Genomic DNA, 17892 nt, shown 5'->3' on the forward strand with positions numbered 1-17892 from the left:
CAACAATATAATCCCAAATAAAAAATATCATACACACTCATTCCTTACAAACAAGATAAAAAAAATTATGTGTACATAACCTGTGCAAGATATTAAGATAGTAAAAAATTTAGAAATAATCTAGAACTCAAAATTGCTCCAGTTCTCAAAATAACCTGTAACTTGCATACCCAAAGGCAAATGGAAAAATTGCCCTAGTGATCCTCCAAAACCAACAAAGGTGGTCTCACAACAAAGTAAATTTTAGCAACCAACTGAACTGCTAATTAGCAATAAAACATCAAATACAAACAAGATTAAAAAAATACCATGTATAAGAAAAAATATATATAAAATAACACATACAAATATAATAACATGTGCAAATTTCATAATTAAAATGTCAATACTTATGCCAATGTCCATCTATTGTCCATATGTCAATGTCTATATATAGCCAAAAGATTCCGAATAAATTTGTCATATGTCAATGCCAACACTACATATACCGTCTATATGTTAATAGAGGCCAAAGATTCAAAATCTATTGGCCATGTGTTGATGCCTAGTACGTATACTGTCTATGTGTTAATATAGGCCAATGTCAAAGACTCAAAATAAATTTGCTAAAGGTCAATATGTCAAGTGAGTCCACATATTAATATGTTTTCAAAATGAAAATCCACAAAATCCAATATTGTTTGGCAAAATAACAATAAAAAGTCAGGCCTAAGTCATCACTACCACTAACCTAAAGTGCAAAGAGCAATCCTCAACCATCATCTTCAATCAGTGCTAGTGTGGGCATGGCTAGTTCCGATAAAAATGCAACATCATTCACAAGTTCTACAAACAAAAAATTAAAAAACACATACAAGTAACTTGTAAAAATTAAAATAAAATAAAATAAAATAATATGCCAAGAATCCAAGACATTCAAAAAAAAAATTATAATAAAGAATGAAATAGACATTTAGATTTTTTTTTTTTTTAATAAAGAAAGAAATAGACATACCTCAATCAAGCTTTTCAAATTCTTCAACATCATCAACAGCAACTCGAAGACTAATTAGAATTGATAAAGAGCGAGTCAATTTTGAGCACAAATAAAGACTAATTAGAATTGATCAAGTGGATCAATGGAGAGAGGTGATTCTAGTGTGGTTGGTGATGTGATGTGAGGCATGTTGATTCTTTATAGAACAAATCAGAAGTTGATAAATGCTTAGAAGAGAGTTGTGAAGATGAGAAGTTTGATTTTTGCCCTAATGGAGGGTTAATTCTCCTTTATATCATGTTCTTTAAAAAATTACATGACATTTTCTTGCAATTTTGGTATCCATTGTGGCCTCAGAATCCGCATTTATTACAGCAATTCATGTTATTGATCCTTGAGTTCTTTGTCTCCAACTATGGTGGAAGTCCTTATTTGTGCTCAAAATTGGCCCCGTTCTTCGTCAACTCTAACTAGCCTTCAAGTGGCCATGGATGATGTTGAATAATTTGAAAAACTTGATGGAGGTATTTCTATTTCTTTCTTTATTAAAAAAAGAATTTGAATGTTTATTTCTTTCTTTATTAAAAAAATTTGAATGTCTTGGGTTCTTGGCATATGTTTTGTTTTATTTTAATTTTTACAAGTGACTTGTGTGTGTTTTTATTTTTTGTTTGTAGAACTTGTGAATGATGTTGCATTTTTATTGGAACTAGCCATGCCCACACCAACACTGATAGAATATGATGATCGAGGATTGCTCTTTGCACTTTGGACTAGTGGTATTGATGAATTAAGACTAACATTTTGTTATTATTTTGCCAAATGATATTGGGTTTTGTGGATTTTCATTTTGACAACATATTGACATGTGGACTTACTTGACATATTGATATGTAAACAATTTATTTTGTGTCTTTAATATTGACCTATATTAACATATAAATAGTATATGTACTAGGCATCAACATATGGCCAATTTATTTTGAGTTTTTGGCCTCTATTAACATATAGACAGTATATGTACTATTGGCATTGGCATAAGACCAATTTATTTAGAGTCTTTTGGCTATATATAGGCATTGATATATGGACAATATGTGGACATTGATATAAGTATTGACATATTACTCATGAAATTTGCACATGTTATTATATTTGTATGTGTTATATTTTTTTTCTCTTGTACATGTTATTTATTTTTTGAATGGATATTATTTTTTTAATCTTTTTTGTTTTTGATGTTTAATACTAATTTAGCTGTACATGTGGCCTCTAAAACTTGCTTTTCTTGAGAATACCTTTGTCGATTTTGATTTTGGAGGATCAGTGGGAAATTTTTTTTGTTTGTCTATGGATATGTGTAACAAGTTACAGGTTATTTTAAGTGCTGGACCGATTTTGAGCTCTAGATTATTTTGAAATTTTTTACAATCTTATATCTTGCACAATTTATGTATTGATTATTTTTTAGTCTTGTTTGTAAGGAATGATTGTGTATGGTATTTTTTTTTTAATTTGGGATTGTACTATTGCTGTGTTGTTGTATTTTAATAAATATAGAAGCAGTTTATGTGCATGTTATTTATTAATCTTGTTTGTAAGGAATGGGTTGTGTAGGGCTGTAAATGAACCAAGCCGATCATGAATAACTTGGGCTCGGCTCGATAAAAAGTTTGTTCATGTTTGTTTATTTATAAATAAGTCAAGCCTAAACCTTAATTTTAGGCTCGTTTAATAAACAAGCCGAGTTCAAGCAAAAAAATTTGTTTACGAACAAGCTCATGAGCTATTAGGCTTGATAACAACAATTCAAGTATAGACTCATTTATAAGTTTATGTGTTAGCTAAATATACTCATTACACATATCTTAATAATGACATGGCCAACATGAGACCACTACCTACATTACCTTAATTTTTTCCTTCCCTTTAAACTGATCAAGAACCACTTTATTCTATAGTTGCATTTAAAAATAAATAAATATTTAAGTAGGCCACATATGATACTTCCCTATCAATTATCTAAAGTAAAGTTATGAAACATGTTAGTATTTTCTCATTCATAATAGTTACAAACATGTATTTTTCTAGTCCTTCACCATCTAACGTGAATGTAAAAATTGTATTTTGAATAATTGCTGAAACTATAGATAAGGAATGATGAATGAATGAATTTAATTATGTAAATTATTAATTTGAATAATAGCTAATTATAAGTAAGACTAGATGCATGATAAAATGAGTATACTATTTCCTTTTTCTTTTTTTCTTAATTTTAGAGATTTAAGCATTTAATAATGTAATATTCTTAGATCCTAAGCTCAAAAACTTGACTTGAGCTCGAGTTTGAGCTTAATATTAAGTTTGAGTTTGGCTTGACTAATTAATCAAGCTAAGCCAAACTCAAGCTTTTTGGCTTTCTCATGAGCTCAAGCTCAAACACTATTCTTAGGCTTGTCATAAGCTCAAGCCAAGCTCGAGCTTTTGATTTTTTTTGATGAGCCAAGCTTGAACATGCACCACTCGACAAAGCTCAACTCATTTACAGTCCTAGGTTTGTGTATCGTATTTTTGACTTGGCACATGTACTATTGTTGTAACATCCTGGCCCTTTAAAAAAAATATATAAATAAAAGTATATGATCAAATATTTTTTGGACTCTCACGTGACCCACCTACCTCATCTACTTCCCCACCACATAAATATCATCTCATACTCTTACTCTCTTGGCCAGTCAACTAATTGTTCCTCTACACTTTTCTTTTTCATTTTCTCACAAACAACACTCCTCTCTTACTCTCTTCCCCTCCCACCGGTACCCACTCCTCACCACCACCTCCACAATCATTTTTCTGGCGGGATTCACCGAAAAACACTATAGAAAGCTCTTAGGCTCCACTATCTCTCTCTTTTTCTTTTTCTTTTTCTTTTTCTTTTTTTAAAGGTAAACTCTTGACTTTTTGGTGGATTTTCATGTTGTGGTTAGGTTTCTTTCTATTATGAGCTTCTTGGGTGATATTCTTGTGATTATGTATATGGGTTTTGATTTGGTGGACTTATTTGATAAGTGGATTTATGGCTTTTACAAATGGTGGCTATCTAATGTTTTTTATGGTGAAGATTTGAGGGTTTTGGCTTTCTAATCTGAAGTAGTTGGTAAATATAGTTTTTATTATTTATTTGGAGCTAGTTATAGATTCAAATTATTTGTATTGGAGGATATTGTGATTTTAGTTTCATGGGTCTCTTGATGATGCTGTGTAATTCCTATGGAAACTACTTATGTGTTGAGGTTTTGATGTTAGAGAGAATACCTTGAATGACTTAAGTTTATAAATTGGAGTCTATTTTTTAGTAAATTAAATTGTTGAGAAAATTTGGAAATGGAATACATTACTTGTGAGGTTAAATACTTAAGGTTGCCTAATTAATTTCTTATTTAGTGATTTCTAATTCGTAACTAGATGCAATGTCAAGCCTTATGCTTATCACGATAGATTTACTTGGTATTGTTTAGGTTTTAGCTTATCTTCTTTGGAGCTTGGAGAATTAGACTTTTTGCGGGTGTCAAGGTAAGTAGTTATTTAATGGGATTTTTGAAAAATAACCATATTGCATAAAAAGTTGTTTTTGGGTTAGACACATTTTGGGAAACTACTTATGGAATCTATATTTTCCTAAAAAAATATTGTGTTGTAACCTTAATGTATATGACTCTATGAAAAGTGCATCATATTCGGTATTGCATATCGGGAAATTGCATGGTATCAAAGCATAACTGTCACGCTCCAAACCCAAAAGGGTCCAAAGCATGAGAAAAATAACCCAAAGGTTACAACACCAAATATGATGCACTTTTCATATGCATGACCAAATAGAGCAAGACTTGGATACAGTACTTAGGTTTTGTTCCTTATGTTCTCTTCTTAAGATTCTGCCATGTGAATTTTTTCTCATGAGATGGAAGTGTATATTTTAATTAAGTAGCTACATGGCTGAATCTTAAGAGGGGAACCTAAGGAATAGTACCTAATGTATTGTACCTAAGTTTTGTCCGACCAAATATGATGCACTTTTCATAAAGAATCGTATACATTAAGGTTACAACATAATAATTTTAGGAAAATATAGTTTCCCGAAAAGTAACTAACCCAAAAACAATGTTTTATGCAACATGATTATTTTTTTAAAATCCCATTAAAGAGACACTTACCTTGAAACCTTGAAAAAGTCTAATTCTTCGAGCTCCAATCACAATAAGCATACAACTTGACATTACATCTAGCTACGAATTAGAAATTGCTTAAGAATAAATTAATTAGGCAAACCTAAGCATTTAACCTCATAAGTAATGTATTCCACTTCCAAAGTTTCTCAACAATTTAATTTACAAGGCATAAACTCCAATTTATAAACTTAAGTCATTCAAGGTATTCTCTCTAACAACACAACCTCAACACTTTATAAGTTGTTCCCACAAGAATTGCACAACATTGTCAAGAGACCCATGAAACCAAAATCACAATATCCTCCAAGAAAAACAATTTAAATCTTTAACTAGCTCCAAATAAATAATAAAAATTATATTGACCAACTATATATTTCACATTAGAAAGCCAAAACCTACAAATCTTCACCATAACAAACCTTAGATAGGCACCATTTGTAAAAGCCATAAACCCACTCATAAAATAAGTCCACCAAATAAAAACCCATATACATAATCACAATAATATCACCCAAGAAGCTCATAATAGAAAGAAACCTAACTACAACATGAAAATCCACCAAGAGTTTACCTTTAAAAAAAATGAGATAGTGGAGCCTAAGAGCTTCCTATGATGTTTTCCGATGAATCCCGTTGGAAAAACGATGGTGGAGGTGGTAGTGAGGAGTGGGGTACCGATGGGAGAGTGAGAGAGGAGTGGTGTTTTTTTAAAGGGCCGGGATGTTACAATTGTCGTGTGGTATTTTTAAAAATATAGAAGCAAGTTATGCACATGTTATTTATTAATCTTGTTTGTAGGGAATGAGTATGTGTATGGAATTTTTAATTTGGGTTATGCACTGTTGTGTGGTTGTATCCTATTTATAAGGAAATAGTATTTGAGTAAGGCATTTGACCGAGTAGAGTGAGATTATTTGAAACAAATGATGTTGAAATTGGGATTTTTAGAAAGATGGGTGGCTCTCATCATGGATTGTATTTCATAGGTAACATATTCTATTATGTTGAATGGAGAGCCCAAGGGGTATATCAAGCCTAGCAAAGAGTTGAGACAAGGTGACCCGCTATCACCTTACTTGTTTCTAATTTGTGCAAAAGGTCTTACAGTATTGATCAAGCAAGTTGGAAAATACTGGTAGACTGAGAGATGTGGCCATTAGTAAGGGAGGACCCTATTTATCACATTTGTTGTTCGCAGGTGATAGTATATTATTCTGTGGAGCAAGAAGAGGGGAGTATTATGTTCTACAAGATCCTTCAAGTGTATGAAGAAGTATCAGGGCAAAAGCTTAACTGTGACAAAGCCTCATTGTTTTTCAGCAACAATGTAAATAGAGCATTGCTAAAGAAATCACTACAATCATGAGGACCAACATAGAAACAACTATAGAGTGTAGACAAAAAAAAAACTCGAATCCAACGCAAACTAGATGGTTGGAAACACAAGTATCTCTCACAAGCAGGAAAAGAAATTTTGATTAAAGCCATTGTTGGGGGTCCTTTTTCACTGCGCAACCATGTGTTGTCCTCTGGAGGGGTGACCTTGTTAGACACGGATTTGTATGGAGAGTTGTGTCCAGAACTCGACATTGGGCCAAATAGTCCAATGGCTTCTAGAGTATTTTTAGGCCTACAAATAGATGAAGGCCAAAGTCTTAGAATGATGATAATGGTTGAATAAATAAATAATATATGTTTGATATAATAGTTTTGATTAATAGTTATAATAGTAGTTGAAATAAAGTAATATGTATTTAAAGGTTCATATATTCAATAATGTAAATTTAGAGATATGTAAATATGGTGACTTATCTTTGTATGGTTTGCAGCTCTAACTGTATAGCATCAATGAGTTGATAGCATTCCAGCAGAATGACTCCATCAGTGGAGAGGCAATATGCCATGATAACTTCAAGATTGAAGGGGAAAAATGGGTGCAACTAGAGGGAGAGAGAGTATGTCCAACTATGTGTAGAGGCCGGTTAAGTTTGTCTCCTTTATCATGCACTTAAATGAATTTCTCCTTAATAATGCTCTTTTAGTTATTGTGAAGTTATGAATAACATTGCTTTCCATGAGAATGACTTTTGTAAGATAGGTTTGTGCCTTCTAGGAAAAGGGCTTTTGTAAGATAGGTTTGTGCCTTCCATGTGATGGGCTTTAGTATGAGTGTTTGATATCTCTTGAGGAGTATGGAGATGATAAAAAATATAGATGTTTTGTGGGATATAGTATTTGTAATATGTATGGGTAAGAAGTATGGATACTTGGTGAGAGATGAATTTGTAATATATATTTGGAATATGTATGTATAATTTGTGAGAGATGTAATTTGTAAGAAATATAAGAGATATGTATGAGTATTTTGTGAGATATTTACTTTGTGAGATGTATGAGAGATATGTAAGATGGTAAAAGAATTATGTTAGAGCTGCTGGAAAGATTATAGTGATGGCTTGTGTTGCTTTCCAAGTGGAAAGATTTTGTAAGAGAAAAGTATGGAGATGTGTTTAGTTAGTTGGAGATATGAGCAACAAGATAGATGTATTTTCTTAATATGGAAAGTGAGAGAATGAGTATAAGAAGAGTAATGGTGTTGTAGTGTGTTTAACAATGTTACTGAGATTTTCTACTGGAGGATGGATAAAGGCTTATGAGTAGTGATATGAGGGTCATTTGTGAGCTAAGAGCTAAAGAGCTTAGTTTCTAATTTGGAAACTTAGAACTCAAAGCCTCATTAAGGGCTTAAGAAGATAATTAGAGGGAGAGGGAAAATAAAGAAGTTTATGAAAGAATTGTTCTTCTCTATTGGTGTGTTTTGGTGTATTGATGGGAGTTCTATATATATCTGAGTTTAAGGGGGTATTTAAAAAAATAATCTCAGCCAAAATTTGTCCCAATTAGCAATACATTTTTAGAAAATCCATCCTAGGATTTAGCCAAAAAAGAATTTTCAGCTTTAAGGGGTTTTTACTATTTTGGGTAATATCAGCTAGAGGAAAGACCAACAAAAAAGGAAAGGATTTTAGCAAGAAAAAAATAGTTTCTTTAGTTGATTTTGTTTTTTAACCAAATAAAGAAATTCTGCAATGCTAAGGTTGCTAAGTCAGCTGTCCCATTTGTTTTGAAAAGGCTGTCACAGTTATCTAAAAAAGCTATCACAACTGTCATAAGATAGTTATTGGTTAAGGCTGAAGTAGATGTAGCTGAATGATGTCAGGCTGTTGAAGAGAATATTCAGTATTTATTTCATGGATTTAACTGAAAATGGTAATATCTCTTTTAAGGATAATTTGCTATATTTTCGGTATAACAGCTGGCTACTGGGATTTGAGCATTAAATGGTTGGTGATGTCACTTTTAGCCAGGTGTCAAGTATTGAACACACTGCTAGTGTTTTGCTGAAAGGTTTCATCTTTTGGGTATTTATATTTTTGGTCTAAAATTCTACTACAATACATTTTTAGTAAGTAATAGAATGATTGATTGATAGTTAATGAAGTTTTAGAGATCTGGTCAAGGTCTTATTGTGTTGTGACTTAATCTTGGTGAGCAAGAGGAGCATTTAATGCTCTGCTCTGGCAGTTGGCAGGAGAATATTTACTCTAATTATGGTAGATGGTAGCTGGGTATTAAAAATATCATGAATATTTTATATTTGAAGATTGAAGATAGCTAATCAGATTTAGCCATGTGTTTGAGTTGAATTTTAGCTGAAAGTAGTAATATAGTTTATGTGGAATATTATAATTAGGTTTCTAAATTCGTTGGAAATAAAATGAATAGTAATTTTTAGCATTTAGATGACTGGAGTTTCTGAATATTTTTTATATGATGAGTATTAAGTTTTAGTTAAAGAGTAATGGGGAGTCTTATCATTTTAAGTGTTTATGTGGTAAGAGAGACTTATCATATTTTACCCGCTACACACTGACTTGTCAAAGTTCAGGAAGTTGGAGAAGACATGCCAAGCAACATGTTTTTTTATCAACTTTAAACCGCTAGAGTTTTACTGAACATACTTCTTGGCCCTTCAAACTATGACTCCCAAAGTTTCTCCAAATAGACTCATGAGCTTGGATCATGAGCCGAAGATGAGATGATGTACCTTGGGTTTTGCTGTCATTTTGTGTAAATATGGACTTTTGCTGGAGAAGTTGGTTTCCATGAATGTGATAGAGGTAATGTGGGCCATGAGCTTTAATTCATTGCTTGAGCTTGTTTCGTATATTGATGTTGATGTCGTGGGTCATGAGCCTAATTTATGAAAGAGGAAATACGGACCTTGAATCTGCCTCTTGAAGTGAAGATGGTGTGGGCCATATGAGCTCAATTCTTGTAGTTGAATAAGATATAAGCTTATTTTGGGCTTTAAATAGATTTACCCAAAAATCAATACTATGTTAATGTGGTGTGAGTTGCCAGTGAAGTAATGCCATGTGGCGTAAAAAAATAGTCCTCAATAGCTGTCATACATGCTATCCCTAACCATGAGCTACTTCAAGCTTCCGGATGGACTATGTGCTAAAATTACCTCAATGGTGAGTCAATTTTGGTGGGGCCAAAAAGAACAAGAAAAAAAGATACATTGGATTGGATGACCTAAATTATGCAAGCCTAAGAAGGAAGAAGGATTGGGTTCAAAAATCTCAAGTTATTCAATCTTTATATGTTGGCTAGACAATGTTGGAGTTTGATAATAAAATAATCCCCACTCTTTGCTGTTTAGAGTCCTAAAAGCGAAGTATTTTCCACATTCATCTTTTCTTACAGCAAATACTCCCCAATATTCTTCATACACGTGGAGAAACATTGCTGGAGCAAAACATATCATTGAACAAGGATCTAGATGGAGAATGGGTACAGGAGAGAAGATTCTAATTTAGAAGGATCGCTGGCTACCATGCTCAACCACATACAAGGTGCAAAACCCACCAAACTCCCTACCTGAAAATGCCACAGTAAACCTCTTGATTGACCAAAATATTTGTTGCTGGAAACATTAAATTATTGATGCTGTATTTACACCAAATGAGGCTCAAATTATTAAATTTATTCCTCTAAGTCACAGAAATCATAAAGACATATTGATATGGAATGGGACAACTTGTGGAGCATTCACTGTTAAAAATGCTATGAAGCATGGGTGCGTTTTGGGATTCGGATGCGGATGCAGATACGGGTGCGGAACTTGGTAATTTTTAAAAAAAGTAGGGTGCAGGTGCGGCGATTAAAAAATTATTAAAAATATTTGTATTTTTATTTATTTATATTTTAGTCACATACTGCCAAAGAGGAGCTTCATCATTTGGCACTTCTTCATTAGATGAAGGTGAACTTTTTGTGCTAGTAGCTTCATCCATAGCAAATTCAACAGATTCAATTTAACCTACAAATAATTTCCAAATATATAATAACTATTAACTAAATAAAAAATAAACCCCAATGTCACAAGACTCACAACATTACACAGACAGCTTATACAAAAAATTAAAAAAAATTACCCACAAATTCACAACACAATCATAAATTATAATGAGTAATAATAACTATTAACTAAATAAAAAATCAACTACTAACTATTAGCTAAGAGTGCGAGAGCAATGATACCTGAGGGGAGATGAAAAGCAGGGGAGACGGAGAGTGAGAATGAGTTGAGACGGATAGTGAGTTGAGTCTTGAGAGTGTGAGAGTGAGTTGAGACTTGAGGCGTGGAGCACAGCACAAGCACAGAGACCTCAGACCAGAGAGGCAGAGAGTGGGAGAGAGGTAGAGATGTGAGAGTTGAAGTGTGAAGGGCTGAAGGCTGAAGAGAAGTGAAAAGTGATATAGGGTTTTGTGATTTTTTTCCAAACAATGCGTTTTGCACCCTTTTTTTATTTTTATTTTTTATTTTCAGCCAAGGTAAACCGTGCGTTTCGCACCTTTTTTTTTTTTTTTTTTTGAATTTCGGCTGCATCGGCCGGTTTGCACCGGTATCGGTGGTTGCACCCAATTCAGACTAATTCAGTGGTTGCGCCTGATATGGACTGAATCAGTGCGTATCGCGACAAGAAAGAAGAAAAAAAAAAAAAAAAAGGACGCAGTACCGATGTGTAGGCAACAGCGTTGCCTGCGCGTCCCCGCATCGGGCTGCGTCGGACACGAGGTCGGCGGCCTAAACGCCGTGCCCATGCTTCATAGTAAAAATGCCACACAACAGGGGAACGTTCAAATCCAAATAACAGTCAATTTCTGTGGAAGGGTATATGGGAGGTGAAACTTCCATCACGGATTAAAATTCTAATATGGAAAGCTTGCTGCAACGGATTGCCAACAGGAGTACAAGACAAAATCTATACAAAAGGAAAATTTATAATACTTTTACATGTCCTTGTGTCAAGAGGAGGCTGAATCTGTAGACCATGTGATGCACTCTAGTGTGGGACCTAAAGCATAGTTCTTCGACTCAAATCGCCCAAAGAGCTGCAGCGTATACTACAGACTTCCTAGATAACCTGGACTTAAGGAGAGCTGTACCACATGCTCAAAGTAATAAATGGAAACCCCCTCCATCCCATCTATACAAGATTAAAATTGCCATTGAGAAAAAGAAGAATCAGCCAACTGGAGGCATGGCATTATAATCAGAGATGGTGAAGGTGAGACTATTGCGGTTTTCTGTACAAAATTCCAGAATTATGGAGACAAAGTGCAACTCATGGCTGAAGCTGCCTTACTTGCTCTATCATTTGCTGCTGACTTGAGTTTGTATGATATCATGCTTGGAGGTGATTGCGCAGATATATTCCTAGCTCTACAAAATCCTAAGAAATGTCTTACCCTTTTTGGAACAAATTTTTAGTTTTACAAATTTTTTTATGTAATCAAACAGCTCATGTAATAGCAAAGGAAGCTCTCAAGAGAAATTTTATAGGAATTTGGATGGAGGAATGCCCCCATTTCTTCTTAATTCTGTACAGATAGATAAATATATGGGAACGTAGTTGTGATTTTGTTATGGTAGACTAGGTAGATATTGTATCTGCTCTAGAACATGTCATGTATGCTAGAGATTAGCTATTGTTTCAGAAGCCTTTCAGTTGGAGAGATGTCTCCATCTTGTACTGAGCAAGTTTGCTCCTAGTGTATAGTTTGCTTTGGAATAAAATTTTTGCCGTTTAATCTCACAATAAAATATAAATACGGTGAGAAACGTGGGGCAAAGGCCCATTTTGTGATTGCTTAATACCATTTGTTTTCTCGATCTTGGGCTTTTAGGCATTTGTTTCTCTTCATATATTTCAGCCTACACAAAACTATACTTGTTTGTGGTTATAGCCCATTTAGATTTATGGGGAATTTAGCCCAGCTGAATTGCACATTATATTCATTTTATCCATTTCGGCTTTCATCACAAAAGCAGTAGATTCAAACCATAACCATTCCTTCTCTATTCTCCATTTCCCTCCAAAATGAACACCAAGAAACACAATGCACGTGCACCCCCATCACCCTCTCAACTTCCAAAGTACGATGTTGATGACCAATCACCCACCATAACAAAAGAGGTCTGTGACACCATGATTGAATTCTACGATGAGAACTACAACGAAGCCTTGAATCTTGCCAAGGCCACCGTATCCCACCACCCAAACTCCGCGCTTGCTCTCAGCACCCTTAGCTGCTGTCACTTAAAACTCGGGTTTATAGCCAGAAAAGACTCTACCATTCCCGATCTCTCTCAGGACCGTCTCCACAAACTCGCTGAAACGATCGAACACTTCAAAAATGCCATCCACTAATCCAAGCGAGCGGTGCTGTTATGCCCCGGCTGCCTCACCTTCTGGTACTTCCATGTCTCTGCACTCTTCAGATTAGCTGAATACGACGCCATTGCCCAGCTTGAAGCTGTGATTGAAGCATGTGATGCCAGTTCAGCCATCGAATACCCTAACGTGATGGAAGATAGCTTGGATATTTATGACGAAGAAGATGGAAGTACAGAGTCCCGAATTGAAGATCTCAGAAAGAATCTCAGAGTCTTCAAAATACAAAGCATCTATATCATAGACGCTGAATCTTTAAGAAAAATAAAGAATGAGATTCAAGAATTACAAGACAGAAAGGAAGAAATCGAACAGGCGAGATACACAGTGGCGGCACGAGTCAAGGCTAACTGGAAAGACAGTATGAGTATGGAGCTAAAGAAAGATTTGTTGAGGATTCGAATTGAAGACCTTAAACTGCATTTGGCTAAGAAAGAATCACAGGCGGCTGTGGCGGTGGTGATGCAGGTAGTGGAATATGTGAAGGCGGCAAAAAATTGGAAGTATTGGACGTGTTGTCTTTGAAGCGAAAGGTTTTTCGAAGTCAAATCGAATGCGGATCATATGAAGAGTGTACATTTAGGGACTTTATCCGATGAGTTACGATCTGTAGAGCCAGAAATTATATTAGATTCAGTCCATGATATCGGTGAATCAAGAAAATGGAGACCCGTGGATGTGGTTGCCGCTAAGAAAAAGATGGAAGATTTGTCAAGAAATAAGCGTGAAGATGAAGTTAGAGCATTCACAATGATAGTGCTAAAAATTTAGCTTTTAACACCTCAAAAAACTACTTTATCTTTACCACCTCACTTTACACATAATATCAAATGTTTTATTTTTTTATCACTTCATTTAAAATAATATAAACAACTCATTCAAATAATAAAGAAAGAGAGAGAATTTAAGTTTTTTAATTGAAGGAAAATATATAATTTTAATAAAATATTTTATTTTATTTTTAACAACTTGTTATAGTCAACTGGTATTTATACCATTTTACTGTAGTTGCAAAATTTTAGTTTTAGCTTCTCTAATAATACATGATTTTTTGGTTCTTTGGTGGTAAAATAGTTTTTTTTTTTTTTTTGCTAAAATACAATTACCTTGGTGAATTTTTTTTTTTTTGCTCATATTATGTTTAAGGCTAATATTTTTTTTTTTTTTTGGGGGGGGGGGGGTGATTAGTTTTAGGAACAAACAAAGCCAAGACAAGATTTATTCATTTAGTACTTTTAATAATATATCAGTCATTTGAGAGAATTTTTTAAAGATATTTTTTAAAATTATAAATCTATCATGTCATAGCTCCAGAATCTCACGTAATAGATCCACACCAAAGTGGGCTAAATGGATCGAAGTGGACTGAATGGGTCAAAATGGACTGTAGTAAACCTTAATGTACCAAAGGAAAACAAAAGGACCAAAGTGGACTAAACATACCAAAATAAACCAAAATGAAGGGAGTGGACCAAAATAAACCGAAGTGGAGTGGACTGAAGTAAATTGAAATGGGTCGAAGTGGATAGAAACTAAAAGGACCGCATTGGATTGAAGTAGATCTAAATGGACTGAGTGAACCGAAGTGGACAAAAATGTACTGAAGTAGACCAAATGGATTGATGTAGACTAAAATTGACCAAATAGACTAAACTGGACTGAAATTGGCCAATTTGTTTTCTTATAACAGATCACTACTTAATGGCTATAGGTTTTTCTCTTTAATTTCCTTATCTCATTCCCCTTCTCCTATATATGTGTGTGTGTGTGTGTGTGTGTGTGTGTTTCTAAAAAAAAAAAAAAAAAAAAACTCTATGACCTTTTGTGATGCGTGAACTATATGAAAGATATTATAAAAAATTTGGTTATGCATGGAAAATTATGACATTAAACCAACAAAAAAAAAAGCCTCATGACACTCTTAGTTATATTAGTAGTTCTCAAATGCATAAAATGATATGATTGAACATATACATAAATCTCAAATTGTGATAAATAAAAAATTATGACTGTCACGTCCCTGTCAGAAAAAAAAAAAAAAAAAAAAAAAAGTGTTATGGCCAGATTTTTAAGCCCTCCCACGTGCCCCCCACCTGACCCCACTACCCATCACTCCCCACCACTCAATTTTTCTCTTATCTCTTACTCTTTTGGCCGGCTCTCACATTTCCTTCTCTCTTTCATTTTTTTCTTTCTTTTCTCTTCACCTAAACACACTCATTCCTCACCTCACCGCCGGCCTCCTCTCCAAAACACACCATCTCACCATCATTTTTCCGGCAAGATCACCGGAAAAATTCTTAGGAACCCATAAGCATCTTCATCATTTTTTTTTGAGGTAAAAATTTCTAATCTTTTGGTGGGTTTTACACTTTTGCTTGAGGATATTTTTATCTAAGTTTTGATAATGATACCCATGTGATTTATGTGCATTGGAAGTGATATTTATGTGTTTTTATGTATGGGTTTTCTATTGGTGGAATTTTTGATGAGTGGGTATATATATATTTTGTGCTAAAATGGCTATTCAAGGTTTATGTATGGTGGAAAAATTTAGGGGTTTTAAGATATAATGTATGATGGTTGGTAAATTTAATTTTGCCATTGTCATTGGGTTTATTTGGCGTTAGTGAAATTCTAAATTTCTTGTCTTGGAGGATATGTTGATTTTTGCCTACATGGGTCTCTTAATGATGTAGTGTAAATCTTATAAAAATTAGTCATAATATTGGAGATATTATGAAATGGGTTAACTTTATAAATTGAAGTTGATACCTTGGGAATAAATTTGTTGAGAAACCTTGTGAATGGTATATATTATTTTTGATGAGGGTAAATAGTAGGCTTGCCTAATTAAGTGTTTATTTGGCAAATCCTAAATTTTTGGTTAGATACAATTTCAAGTTTTGTACTTATTGTAATAGGTTTACTTAATAATTGTTTAGGTTCTAGCTAATCTCCTTGGAGCTTGGAGAGTTAGGATTTTGTGGTTGCGAGGTAAGTAGCTTCTTAATGGGATACTTTTAGAAAATTTTCATATTTCACAAACGATGTTTTTGGGTCAAACACATTTTGGAAAATTATATATGGATATATGCTTTCTTAAAATTGTCGCGTTGTGACCCTATTACATATTATTATATATAAAAATGCATCATATTTGGTATTACATTTGGGGAAATGCATGAATTGTTGATATAGAAAAATGAGCATCTTTTATTTAATCTTTGATAAGGAAATTATGGATTCTATGGTATAATAGAAAATTTAAAGATGCTTATCTTGTCTTAGTATTTGAGAAATTGATAGAAAATCTTTGTGGCAAGAATGAAATTGAAAACCTTACAAACTTTGTGGAAGTAGATTATTTAAGGTTTTTCTGAAACTACTTGGATATAAACTATGTGTTTCAAAGTAACGTAACTTGTGAGCATTATATAGTTTTAACACCATGCCATGTATGATTTCCCGGTGATCACCCGATTTGGTTTTCGTAGTCTTTGTGACAACGGAATCAAATCTAGGTCGGTGCTCTTTTACTTTGGATGACGCGTTCTTCCACTGTGTCCATGGGGGAAGAGGTTCCTTAATTGTGTGTGGGTGAGGCTGTCTTGTCCATGGGGCCAAGAGACCACATGCAGAGAGGGCCTATTTGACGCGCTCTGCTTGCCCATGGGGAGAGAAAAACCTTGAGGGTATGGGTGAGGCCGCTGTCCATGGGGCCAGAGTGCATACTGCAGAGAGGACAATATCATGCCAGTTGTGAATGAGTGGATCCCCTGACCGGTATATATGGTAGTGTGGTATATTATTGTGATAATTTGTCTTATATTAGATATTATGGCTTTGAAATTTATATTGTTAGTGCTCACATATTATAGTATATTTACTTAGAGAAATTTGGTATTTCATTAGTTAACCATTATTGTCATATTATTATTATTGAAGTTGAAACTTGCATTTCCCCTACCCCCATTAATTATGCTACTTACTGGGCCTAGTCTCATCTCATTATTTTTATAAACTTTTCAGAGTAGGCAACAATATTTTGAGACAGCTTTTGATGGCTAATAGTAGTTAGACTAACTACTGATGGAGGCTGAACTTTTGTAATGGAGTTTATTTGATGATGTACATTTTAGAATAGGCTTGACTCATTCTTTTGTATATTATAGTGGTTGTGACTATGTTTCCCACTGATGGGACAAGCTGTTGAAATGTAATTATTATTCAGACCTCTATTCTTTTGTGGCCAATAGTCTTTGTAATTAATGCTTAGAGCTCTGACTTACTTTGAGAGTATATTCAATGAAATTATTAAGATAATTCTTGATGTTGATACTTGATAGGATTTATGTGGATTTGAATTGTCGAAAAGTTAAAAAAAAAAAAAAAATTTATGGGTACTTGAGATATCTTTCTCACGCTTTGAACCCTTTGGGGTTTGGGGCGTGACAATGACACTCTCATAAATAAATTAAAAACAAAAAAACAAATTATGATACTAACCCAAAAGAAAAAAGAAAAAAAAAAAAGCCTCATTTTATGCACAAACCACGTGTAATGAGGCTAGTGTTCATTAATGTTCTATGAAAATCTCGTTATTTAATTATTAACTCATTGAGTCATGATTTTTTAACTGTCCATTGGAGGTTACTTAATTAACCAATTTAATCCACGTTTATTCAAGAGCAACTTTCAAAAAATGTTGAGTTCAGTTTTATTATTTAAAAAACTAAATCTAAACAAGCGTTTAATTGAATACTGTTTCAATTCTTTAAGAAAAGATAAAAAGCTCGAACTATCCAACAAGTATCCACTATAGGCTAAACCAAATATCTTTAATTTCATTAGAAAATTATCAAATTTTATAGAAGAA

General features: G+C 33.7%; 1 long non-coding RNA gene across 1 annotated transcript; it reads left to right on the forward strand.

Annotated features, from left to right (window-relative positions):
* Positions 1-15093: 15093 nt before the first annotated feature.
* LOC142636837 (uncharacterized) lies at positions 15094-17339 on the forward strand. Its single transcript, XR_012844408.1, has 3 exons — positions 15094-15351; positions 15959-16010; positions 17046-17339. It is a non-coding gene; the product is annotated as an uncharacterized LOC142636837 (long non-coding RNA).
* Positions 17340-17892: the final 553 nt, after the last annotated feature.

The sequence above is a fragment of the Castanea sativa genome, chromosome 5, assembly GCF_040712315.1.
Source record: "Castanea sativa cultivar Marrone di Chiusa Pesio chromosome 5, ASM4071231v1".
NCBI lineage: Eukaryota > Viridiplantae > Streptophyta > Magnoliopsida > Fagales > Fagaceae > Castanea > Castanea sativa.